The 11,508-nt window shown below is 35.9% G+C and overlaps 1 non-coding gene across 1 annotated transcript; it reads left to right on the top strand.

Moving 5' to 3' along the window:
• Nucleotides 1-11,102: 11,102 nt before the first annotated feature.
• Nucleotides 11,103-11,209, top strand: LOC131279940 (U6 spliceosomal RNA). The gene has a single exon (XR_009187439.1). It is a non-coding gene; the product is annotated as a U6 spliceosomal RNA (small nuclear RNA).
• The last annotated feature ends 299 nt before the right edge of the window (nucleotides 11,210-11,508 follow it).

The following is an 11,508-nucleotide window of genomic DNA, read 5'->3' as shown; positions in this document are numbered from 1 at the left end:
ATTCGGTCTACTAAGGCATATAATAATACCTATCTCCTAGGCTTATTGCAAAGAATAAATGAGATAATGCATAAATTTATATTTGTCACATAAGTGCTCAACTAATATTACTGTTTTTAAGAGTCTTGATGATGTCAACAATTGAGACCCTAGAGAACATATAATCTATATGATATATATATCATATATATTTGTAGTATAATGTACTGGTGATTGCCTTTGATCTGCCTTCAGGTTTTCCAGTGAATATTTGTCACTCATTTTGGTTTCAAGTAACCTTATTAAAATTATAGTAATGGAAGAACATGTAACATTGATATAAAGAGAGTGGTTACCAGAGATTCTGAGAATAGGGGGAGGGAATAATAGGTGGAACATAAGGCATTTCTAGGGCATTGGAATTAAGTGTAAACACAGTATAAACTATAGGCTTTGGTTAATAGCAGTGCTTCAATATTTATTCATCAATTGTAACAAACGTACCACACAATTGTATGGTGTTATGCATAGGGGAAGATGCTGGAGGGGTAGTGGGTGGATTATATGGGAATCACTTATACGTTTGATGTAACTGTTCTGCAATCTAAAACCTCTTTGAAAATAAAATGTATTATATTAAAAAAATAAAGATAAAGACAAAAATAAGATGGAGCTAAAGAAATAGAAAAAGATTTGTCATGTTGATGCTAGTCAAAAGAAAGCTGCAATTGCTATCTTATTATCAATAGATTTTGGAGCACAGAATCATACTGTGGAAGAGGGAGCATTTTGTAATGCTGAAGGTGTCAGGTCATTCAAGTAGCCGTAATAAACCTAACCATTTATACAGAGTAAATACACTGAAACAGAACTTCAAAATACATGGAGCAAAAATTGATGGAACTATAAGAGAGAGAGAAATTCACAACTATAGTCAAATATTTCAACGCTGATCTCTTAATAACTGATTGATCCATGAATATAAAATCACTAAAGTTTCAGATAACCTTAAAAACTATCAACGAATATGACCTTATTGATCTTTATAGAACATTCCACCCAGGTACATAATATACAGTCTTTTCAAGTGTGGATGGAACATTTACTATGATAGATCATATAATAAGTCACAAAAGAAGTCTCAATAAATTTAGAAGGCTTCATGCAATCTACAGTATGTTTTCTGACTAGAATGTAATTAAATGAGAATCAATAATAAAAAGATGTCTGGAAAATTCCCAAATATTTGGAATTCAAATAACACAATTCTAAATAATCTATGGCAAAGAAGAAATCAAAATTAAAATTATAAAAGTATTTTTAACTAAATGAACATAAACAACATATTAATATTTTTAAGGTGCATTTAAAACAGTAAGGGGAAATATTTAACATTACATACCCTATTAGAAAAGAAGAAAGGTCTTGGTATAATGGCTTCAACTTCCACCTTGACAAACTAAAAAAAGAGAAGGAAATTTTACCCAACATAACTAGAAGAAAAAGAATAATAAATATCAGAGTAGAAATCAATGAAATAAAAAACAGAAATAGAGAAAAATCAACAAAATGAAATGCTGGTTTTCCTAATTTAAAAAACCTCTAGCATATTAATTAGATTTTAAAAAAAGAGAAAGCACAAGTTATCAATATCAGTATGGTGGTATGGAGCTATGTAACTCCAAAAAACATGTTCTTAAACTTAATCTACCCATTATAGGTAGAACTTTTTGATGGGGTTACTTCAATTAAGTTGTTCCCCAACTCAAGCAGGATATGTTTTAATCCTACTGCTGGAGTTCTTTATAAGCAGAATCCAATTCAAACAGAAAGGGAGAAAGCCATCAGAAACAAGAAGCTGAAGGTCCATAGAACCTAGAAGAGAAAGACGAGGCAATGAAAGGTGCCCTGTGCATTGCCACGTGAGAAGCCCAGGACCAAGGTTCACTGGCAGCCAGTCCCAGAATGCCAGTCTTCAGGAAGAAAGCATCACCTTGATGAAGACTTGATTTGAGCATTTTCATAGTCTCAAACACGTGAGCTAATAAATTACCATTGTTTAAACCAACCCATTGAATGGTATTTGTGTGAACAACCAAGGAAATTAAAACACCAGGGAAAAGACAGGTGATATCACTATAGATTCTTGAGATGTTAAATGAATAATAATGGAATATTATGAATAACTTTATCCCCGACATAAATGGTGAGATATACTGTGATCATGGATGAGAGGACTCAAATCTCCCCAAATTGAACTATAGATTTAATGCAATTAGAAGTAAATCCCAGATGGTTTTTTCAATGTAGAAATTGTTTATTTCTACAATATATTTCTAAAATTAATATGTAAATGCAAAGGGCATAGAATAAATATTCTTTTCAAGACATCTTTGAAAAGGTAAAAAAACCAATGTGGAAGAATTATACTATCTGACATCAAGACTTACAGTAAATTTTTGATTTCTTGAATTGTGCAGTTCATCACCATCATATCCATTAACTTTTTGTGTATGATTGCAATTCTTCTGTATTCTCTCCATATGTCTTCTTCATATTCTTAATCTCTTCCTTCACTTAATCAAACTGGTCCCTAATATATGTTTTGAGAGCTTTAATTACTTGTTCGATGTTCTGCTCCTCTTTTGGTTTGTAGTTTGTACATTGGATTGAATCATGTTTTCCTGATTATTGGTTTGGTTTGTAGTTTTTTGTTGCTGTCAGGTCATCATTTTATTTTGAAGGGTTTAATCAGCAGCTTAGCTTCTTTGTCCAGCTTGGGGTTTAATTTGTTGTTGTTGTTGCATGCATGTTAAGTCTTTTCTTTGTCACTTTGTTCTTATTCTGTTTCCTTGTTGTTGGCTAAGTTCACTTGAAGGAAAATACTAGGGCCAGAGAAAGCAAAAGGAGTAAGAAAAGAAAAAGTATAATAGTAGTGTTGATAGTAACATGAATCTCTGGACTGTCCATGTGATGGCCATGTGAGCCTCAGCAGACTTGCGGCTCCTACCCTCTGGTTTCTTGGACTTACCCTGGCCAGCTGACAGGGAAGTGAAGAGGGTCGACCACCACACCAGGGAGCCAAGAGTGCCTACAACTGCAAGCAGGAGAATTTCATCCATCATCCATGTGGAATCTAAGTCCCCTCTTGATGTAAAGGGGGACTGGACATAACCATCCCAGGGTCCACAGTAAGGAGGAACAGAGTATGGATTAGAGTAGACTTTCTGGTGCAGGGGTACTATTGTGATTAGTAAGGAAAGAAATTGTAGTAGTGATATGGAGATGGTGGCCATAGTGGCTGCTGATGGTAGGGAGATGAGAGAAGAGAAATGGTGTGGGGGAATTTTCAGGATTTGGAGTTGTCCTGGGTGATGCTGCAGGGACTGATACTGGATGTTGTATGTCCTGCTTTGGCCCACTGGGTGGACTGGGGGAGAGTGTGGACTACAATGTGGACCACTGTCCATGTAGTGCAGCAGTGCTCCAGAATGTATTTGCCAGATGCAGTAGATGTGCTGTGATGATGGAAGTGGTTGTTGATGTGGGAGGGTTGGGGTGGGGGGTTTATGGGGGCCTCATATTCTTTTAATGTAAAATTAAAGAGAAAATAGAGAAGAAAAATATATAAATAAATTTTAAAAAATTAAATTTTAAATCATTCATCAGTGGGAAAAAGAAGACTTATGGTGAAATTGAAGTAGTAAGGACAGTATAGTATTACTACAACAACAGATAAATAGAAAAATGGAACAAAATATGAAACTCAGACATAGACCTACAAACATAGGGCCATTTTATTTTTTACAAAATGTGAACAATTCATTGGTGAAAGGATAGTCTTTTCATCAGATAGCACTGGAATAATTAGATATTCATTTACAAAATAAACTTTTATCCATATATTGCAGCATACATAAACGATTACTCAAAATGAATCATTAACCTAAACATAAAACTGAAAACTATAAAACTTTTAGTAGAAATAATAGGAAAAACACTTTGTGATCATGGGTTAGGCAAAATTTCTTAGAAAAACATGAAAAGCATTATCAATAAAAGGAAACTCCATGTTAGTTTTCCTCAAGAACTCAAACTTCCACATTTTTAAATACAAAGTTAAGTGAATGAAAAGATAAACCATGGATTGTGAGAAAATATTAGAAAATCACAGATGTAATAAAGTATTAAGAACTCCTGAAAGGGTCTGAGATTTTTAATATAATCGTCAGCTAATAAATTAATCTGCTACAATCTCATAGATGCCAGGAGAAAATACAGGAATGCTGGGTTAGGGTCAAAAGACTTTATTCTTATGCTTCAAAGAGTAGCATGAGCTTCATGTTCTCACTGGTTGCTCTTGCTTGCCCAAGCCCCAGGAGAAGATACAGAGAAGACCAGTGGATAATTCACACGTAGATGGTTTGTATGACAGCTGAGAATCTCTATACTTAGAAAACCCCAGCCTTCAAAAGGTCCTGCTAACAAACCTGCCCAACCATTTCCCTATAAAAGTACATTATTTTGATTTTCCTGGAGAACAAGTGAATCTACTGAGATGGAAAGAAATATGTCTGTTTTCCAAGACTCTTTGCTATATAAACAAAAGCTTTTAATCTCTTTGCTCAGACAGTGTGCAAAAATCAGAAAGATGCATGGAGAATTGTATCCCAACATAGCGTCCCAATATGTAGACTATATAAGAACTCTCAGAACTCAGTGGCAAGAAAGCAAACTCCCAGTTTTAAAAATTGGCAGAAGATTAGAACAGAAACTTGGCCAACAAAGGTATATCGATGACAAATAAGCATATGAAAAGCTGCTCAGTGCTATTAGAAATTAAGAAAATGCAAATTTAAAACTCAATAGGATACCACTGAATTCTAACAGAATGGTAAAAGTAAAATGTCTAACCATATTAAGTGATTGTGAGGCCATGGAGAAGCTGGAACTCATATATTACATATGTAAAATGGTAGCTCACTCTGAAAAACAATTTGGCACTTTCTTAAAAAGCTAAAGATATACCTGCCATATGAAACTCAGTCATTCTACTCCGAGATATGTCCAAGAGAAAACAATGCATGTGTCCATTCAAAGACCCATATACAAATGCTCACAGCAGCTTTATTTGAAGTAGCCCAAAACTACAAACAAATCAAATGTCTTTCTACAGGTGAATAGATTAACATTGTGGTATATAGTGGCATACTACTCAGTAATAAAAATAAATTGAAAAAACAAATACATGATGTAAAAAATGATACATGCAAGAACATGGAAGAATCTTGAAGTAATTGTACTGTGGAAAACAAGCCATACAGAAAGTATACAAGCTATATGTTTACATTTATAGAAAATTCAAACTAATGTATAATGACAGAAAGACATTAGTGGTATTCTGGGGATTGGGAGTGGCAGAGAGGGATAAAAAAATGATAGACTTTAAAGTAGACTTTATTTACTTTAAATTTATTTTAAAAATATTTTTTATGTTTATTTATTACAGTACTTAACCATTGCCTTAACCAATACTGTATTTTAATGCCTATTTTTGTCTTTATTCATTTTTTTAATATTACATAAAAAAATATGAGGTCCCCATATACCCCCCACCCCCCTCACCCCACTATTCCCCCCCCTATTCAGTGGGTCTGTGCTGTTACTCTACACTTAATCTTCTGTGCTGATTTTCAACTTGCTGAGTTTGAGTTAGCTATAGCACCTTTAGACCTGACATACTCACAGGGAAATCTGGAGGAAAAGAAGTTATCTCCTCCTATAAAACTACCTTTAAAGAAAGGCACTATTCCCAAAGCACCAGCAACTTCCTGTGGTGGACTCTTGGAAAAATGGGCACAATTTCTCCACTCTCTGTCTCAGTGCCCCATTGCAATGTAAATTTACAGTTCCTTTCAACAAGAGATGATGCTACTATAATATCCATTAAATATGGCCTGCTCTTGTGTCTTGCTATGGCAAATAGAATGCAATGGAAATAATAGTGTGCACTTATGAGCTGAGGTCTCAATAGACCTTTTATGCCTCTGCTTTCTCTCTTGGAGCCCTGTCCAGCTGTCACATGAATAACCTGGACAAATCTGCTGGATGATGGTTGTGGAGCAGAGAAGAGCCTTCCCAGCTGAGACTACTCAAGACCTTTTAAGAACCAGTTTACCAGGCAGTGCTCTGTGAACATAAGTGAGTCCTCCTGAAACCAGGATAGCCAATCAGCTGAATCCTGTGCAAATTGACAACTCACTGAATCATGAGCTAAATAAATGGTAACTGTTTTAAGCTACTACATTTTGGGATGGTTTATTGTGCACCAAAAAGTTAACTGATACACATGCCTTCCCATCTTATAAATGTGAGCAGAGTATCTGTTAAAATAGACTAGGGTAAGTGAGCAGGGAAAGCAGGGCTAAAAAAATAATGGTTCTGTTAAGAGAAAAGGGGGAAGGGATAATGGCAGACAACCAAACATATGCATTTTAGCGAATTATATCTTGAAAGTTAAAATAATACTGACTGCTAGGTCAAATTAACATTGTACACAGTTATGGATTTTAGCCAAAGAGTTGTTACAGCCTTTTATGAAAGGGGAGAAAATTATTGAAATTTAGTTGTGGTATTTATTCAATTTAATTCTGATTCATTAGGAAAAAAGTCCACTTTGGGCTATTTTGTGAAACATAGTATTGAGGATGATAACTTCCTTTGCTTATTTTTGAAGATTTACTTTACATAATCACTTGAAAAAATTACCCAGCAGATGTGTGTTGTCAACAGTATTCTATAGGGCTTGCTAATATAGGGCAGTTTTCTAATTGTTTTTAAATTAAAGTCATTTAAAAGAGGGATGGAACTTGTGCAAATATTTTATCCCACCAGAAATATCAATAATTAGAATATGGTGGACACATAAAGAATAAAAGGAAAGTAAAAGATTACTCTTCAGTCTATGGGAAACCTGTAATTTAAGGGATCATGTCATTTATTTGCTTTCAGAAGGTGTGATTATGGTGAATTGTGCTTCAGAGCAATTAAAAATCTTCCATTAGAGGCATTTGCATGGCTGATTATATGAAGCCTGTCAACCTTCTGCCCCTGGTACATTGTTGTTGAAAAAAATTTGGTGAGTACTCATAAACAGAATATTTTTAAACAGCTCTGTGCTTAAGATTCTCATATTTCCAGCTTATGCCTATTAGGATGTTTTGACCTGGTTATACTGAATACAACAAGATTTATATCTCTTTACAGCATAAAATTTTAAAAGGCACAGGTTCATGTACTTTGTTATGGTGACAACCCAGGGTATATGTGAGAATTTTATATTTTCTGTGCCTGTTCTTACCCCTGAGACTTTTCAAATGGGGAGTGGGGAGTACATCAAACAAGTTTTTCTTTTAAATTCTCTTAGGATAAAGAAATGAACAAATTTGTCTAGATCTGATTTTCCATTTTTAATCATCTATTTCTTGAAAATCACATGCAGTATTCAAGGGGACCCATGCGAGTTCCCTGGGTTCTTCTGCCCAGCACAGAGAGTTGGAATCTACATTGAGTTTTATCACACAAGTGAAAGAGTTTATCAAGCCAGCAGAGATTAGGAGACAAAGTCTCAAATCTGCCTCCTCAAACAAAGAAAGCTATGGTTTTTGTTATTCTTAAGCAAAAAGAGGGGAGGATAGGGGTATGATTGTATCTCAGTGGTTAAGCGCCTACTTCCCATGTACAAGGTTGAGCATTCGATCCCCCATACTTCCTAAAAGAAAGGAAAAAAAGAGTGGCGGATGGGGATACTCAGATTTCAAGGGATATTGACTGATTTGTTTAACTGAAAGTATGCAAGCACACGCTGCAGCAACTGGCTGGGATAAGCATCAGGTTATAGGTTATGAACTGGATCATAAATTGCTTAACATCTGTGGTGGTTTGAATTTTGTGAATCCCAGAAAAGATTATGTTTAACTAAGCCATTCCTGTGGGTGTGGGGTCCTTTGATTGCATTAAATTCAATTAAGGGACTTTTAATTAGATCATTTGATTAGATCAATTTAGGCTTTTGATTGGACTATGTTAATAAGGTATGACCCAGATTTGGTCTCTGCCCTCTTGCTGGTCTTACATAAAGTAAGAACTGAAAGCAGAAACACACAGAGAGAAAGAAGAGACACAGAGCAAGGGAGTTCTGCCATTTCAATACTGCCATGTGAGAGAGGAAACCAGATTCACCTACAGCTGCAGAAAGAGAAGCCCCGAAAGGCTCAGGGAGAAATATCTGATTGCCTACAGCTGAGCTTGGAAAAAAAGCAGAACAGCAGAGGCTGAGGAGGAGGCCTAGAAGGAGACAAGCCATATGACTGATTGCCCACAGCTGAGCTTGAGATGGTAAGTCTGGAGGTGAAGTCAAGAACCTCAGTAGAGGTAGGCCACCATCTTGCCTTGTCATGTGGCATGATGCTAGGATCACCAGAAGCCGAGCTTGGTGAGAAACCATCTCTGATGATGCCTTGACTTGGACATTTCTTGGCCTTAGAAGTATAACTTTTTCCCCTATTAGAATTCCCACAATGAAAGTTAACACATTTCTGGTATATTGTATTGGCAGCCCTGTGGCAAACTGAGACAATATCCATTAGGAACTGACAGTCTACTTAGGTAAAACATAAATCTGTAAATAGTTCAATCCACATAAGATAAGGCTAAATAAGGTTAGGTAGTAATAGAAAATAAAGCACAAAAGGGGGAGGCATTCTATGCAAAGGATGGGGGGTCAGGGCTCTCAGGAGATGACCTTTGAAGCAGATATTTAAATAAGCAAATATTTAGGAGAAAGAGTCTCTCAGAAAAGAAGAAATGAAATGACTCAGGAGGCTGGAATAAACTTGGTGTTTTAGAGGAATAACAAGAAGTCGAGCATGGCTAGTGTTCAGTGAGAGTAAGGTTCATTTTTTAATATACAATCAAAGAGTGGGAGAGGCCAAACAACATACTTCAATAGAGCAAGGTGAAGTTTTAAACCTTATTCTAAGACTACATGAAAACATCAGAGAGCTTTGATCAGGGCACTGCTCATGTACTCATTTAGATTATAAAATACATCATCTGTATGCATTTGAGACTCAACACTGTCATGCATGGAAGCTCAGACCAATTATTTTGGATGACTCCCATTTGAAACTGCAACCTCAGAGCTTAACGGTGTCATGTTCTCTGACCATTGTCTTAGTAAATATTAGGTGCTATTATGACAGGTGCAATAAATGCATAGATAAGTCAGTGACAAGTGGGATTGACTACATTTCCCCTACCAGGAAAGCATTAAAATCAATCAAAGGAATGGACCTCTAATTGTGGAGACGAATAGAGGAAGCATTTTGGGTACAGGAAAACCTTTTCAGTATTTCTGGGAATCATACTATATGGGTTGACAACTTCCAAGACCAATTTGGAAGAGGTAGTCTGTCCTCTTAAGCTTCCCAACTAAGTGAAATCTGAGGAAGTACAAAACTCAAAGTATTAGATCAGGATTTTTTCAACTTCAGTACTATTGACATTTGTGCCAAATAACTTTTTTTGTGAGGTAATGTCCTGTTCATTGTAGGATGTTTAAGAGTATCTCTTGTCTCTGCTCACTGAATTTCTACAATTCTTTTTTCTACTAGTGACAATCCAAAGGGTCTTCAGGCATTTCAAAAATTCACCTCTGGACAATGCCATCCTCAAGAAGAACCACTATTTTAGATAACAGGGGAAGTCTAGAAGAATCTCTTCTATATAAGAACATGAGCAAGAGCATGTGCTGAAGCATCCCAAAACTAAAGTGTTGGAAACCCGAGTCATATATCCAAGTAAGTCTTTGTGTCAGTGACTTATGCTACAGATCTCATTGAATCTTGACAAAAACTGTGAAGCTGATCCTGTTTTTACTCTATTTCAGGTGGTTACCAGGACTCAGAGATGATAAGCAGTACCTGACTTGAGGTCACCCAACCAGTACCCAGAGAGGCAAAGATCAGACTCAGATCTACCTGGTCCTAGTTCTGAATCCTGTTTTCCTTTACAACTCATTATTCAGGGTCTGCCAAGAAAACTAAGGCAAGTCCATCAGCAGGAAGGTTTTTATATGGCATAATTGAGATTATATCACCTGCCATTGACCATTAGTAATCTCTTTCACACTGAATTTCTTTTCAAATTATTGTGGCTATTATTATTATGAACTATAATTTTATAGTAATAAATTAACAACAGCTAACATGTTAATATATCTAGGACACACCATGTAAAGGTACTCTGATAAATGTTCCATGTATATGATCTCATTAAATCCTCAATAATTCAGTAAGAAAGATTCTATTATTATTACCTGCATTTTACAGACAAAAAAAAAATGAGGAATTTATATCAGTTATTGAGTGTTTTCTGTAAGCCTGGCCCATTATTATGTCCTTCACATGGATTTAAGCTGTTTGAGGTAGAAAGTACTTCCCCCCTTTTATCAGGTGAGGAAATTGAGGCTGTGAGAAATGAAGAAACTACCCAGGATCAAGTTTGGAAGTGGTATATACCTGGCATTTGTTTGTTTGACACCAAAGTTAGTGTCTGGTATCATAACCATTTGTTAGGCTTTGCCTTTTTATTTGCGCATTTAAATATTAGGACCATCACAAAATGTTTTCCCTCTTTTTCAAAGACAGAGCAGTAAACACTTTTCTGTAATTGTTTTCTCTTTAACATCGAATCTTCAATAGAAGCATCTTTCTTAAAAATGTGCTCTATTTTTGAGCGATATCTCTTTTCCTCTAGCACCTCCCATCAGGGGTTCAGAGTAGATAGTGGAGAGGTGAGAGGGCATAGAATAAAAGAAAATGTCAACTGGTAGAGTTAGATTTTAACTTCCCTTCAGCAATACAAAAGGTGAGAAGCAATATTTGCTTTGGCAAGCCAGAAACCAGGTTTGTGTTTCTAGTCACACTCTGCCTTCTTCCTTCATCCAGGCTTCATCTGAAAATGTCCTCCTAGAAACACATAGAAGAAGCCAGGCAAAGAATACATTCTAGTAAGGAAGGAGTGCTGGAACACTCTTTAATTTTTTAATAATCAAGATATCAGTGCTCGTTTTGGCATCACATATACTAAAACTGGAATCATGTAAAGAAAATTAGCATGGCCCCTGAGCAAGAATGACACGCAAATTCAAAAAGCAGTCCCTATCCAGGTTTAGTATATGTGATGCCAAAACGAGCACCGAGTGTTGTTGGGGGGGGGAGAGGGGGGGTGGGGGGATGGGGTTGAATGGGACCTCACATATATATTTTTAATGTAATATTATTACAAAGTCAATAAAAAATAAAAAAATTTAAAAAAAAATGCTAAGGGTCAATATAATAGGGGGTATGGGATTTTTTCCTTTTGAATTAAGGAAAACATTCAAAAATCTACTGAGGCAATGACTGCACAACTCTGTGATGAAAGTGAGAGCTACTGAGTGCATACTTTGGATAGACTGTACAACGC

Source organism: Dasypus novemcinctus, chromosome 1, assembly GCF_030445035.2.
Source record: "Dasypus novemcinctus isolate mDasNov1 chromosome 1, mDasNov1.1.hap2, whole genome shotgun sequence".
NCBI lineage: Eukaryota > Metazoa > Chordata > Mammalia > Cingulata > Dasypodidae > Dasypus > Dasypus novemcinctus.
Note: the sequence above shows the minus strand (reverse complement) of the source record. Positions and strands in the feature narration are given on the sequence as shown.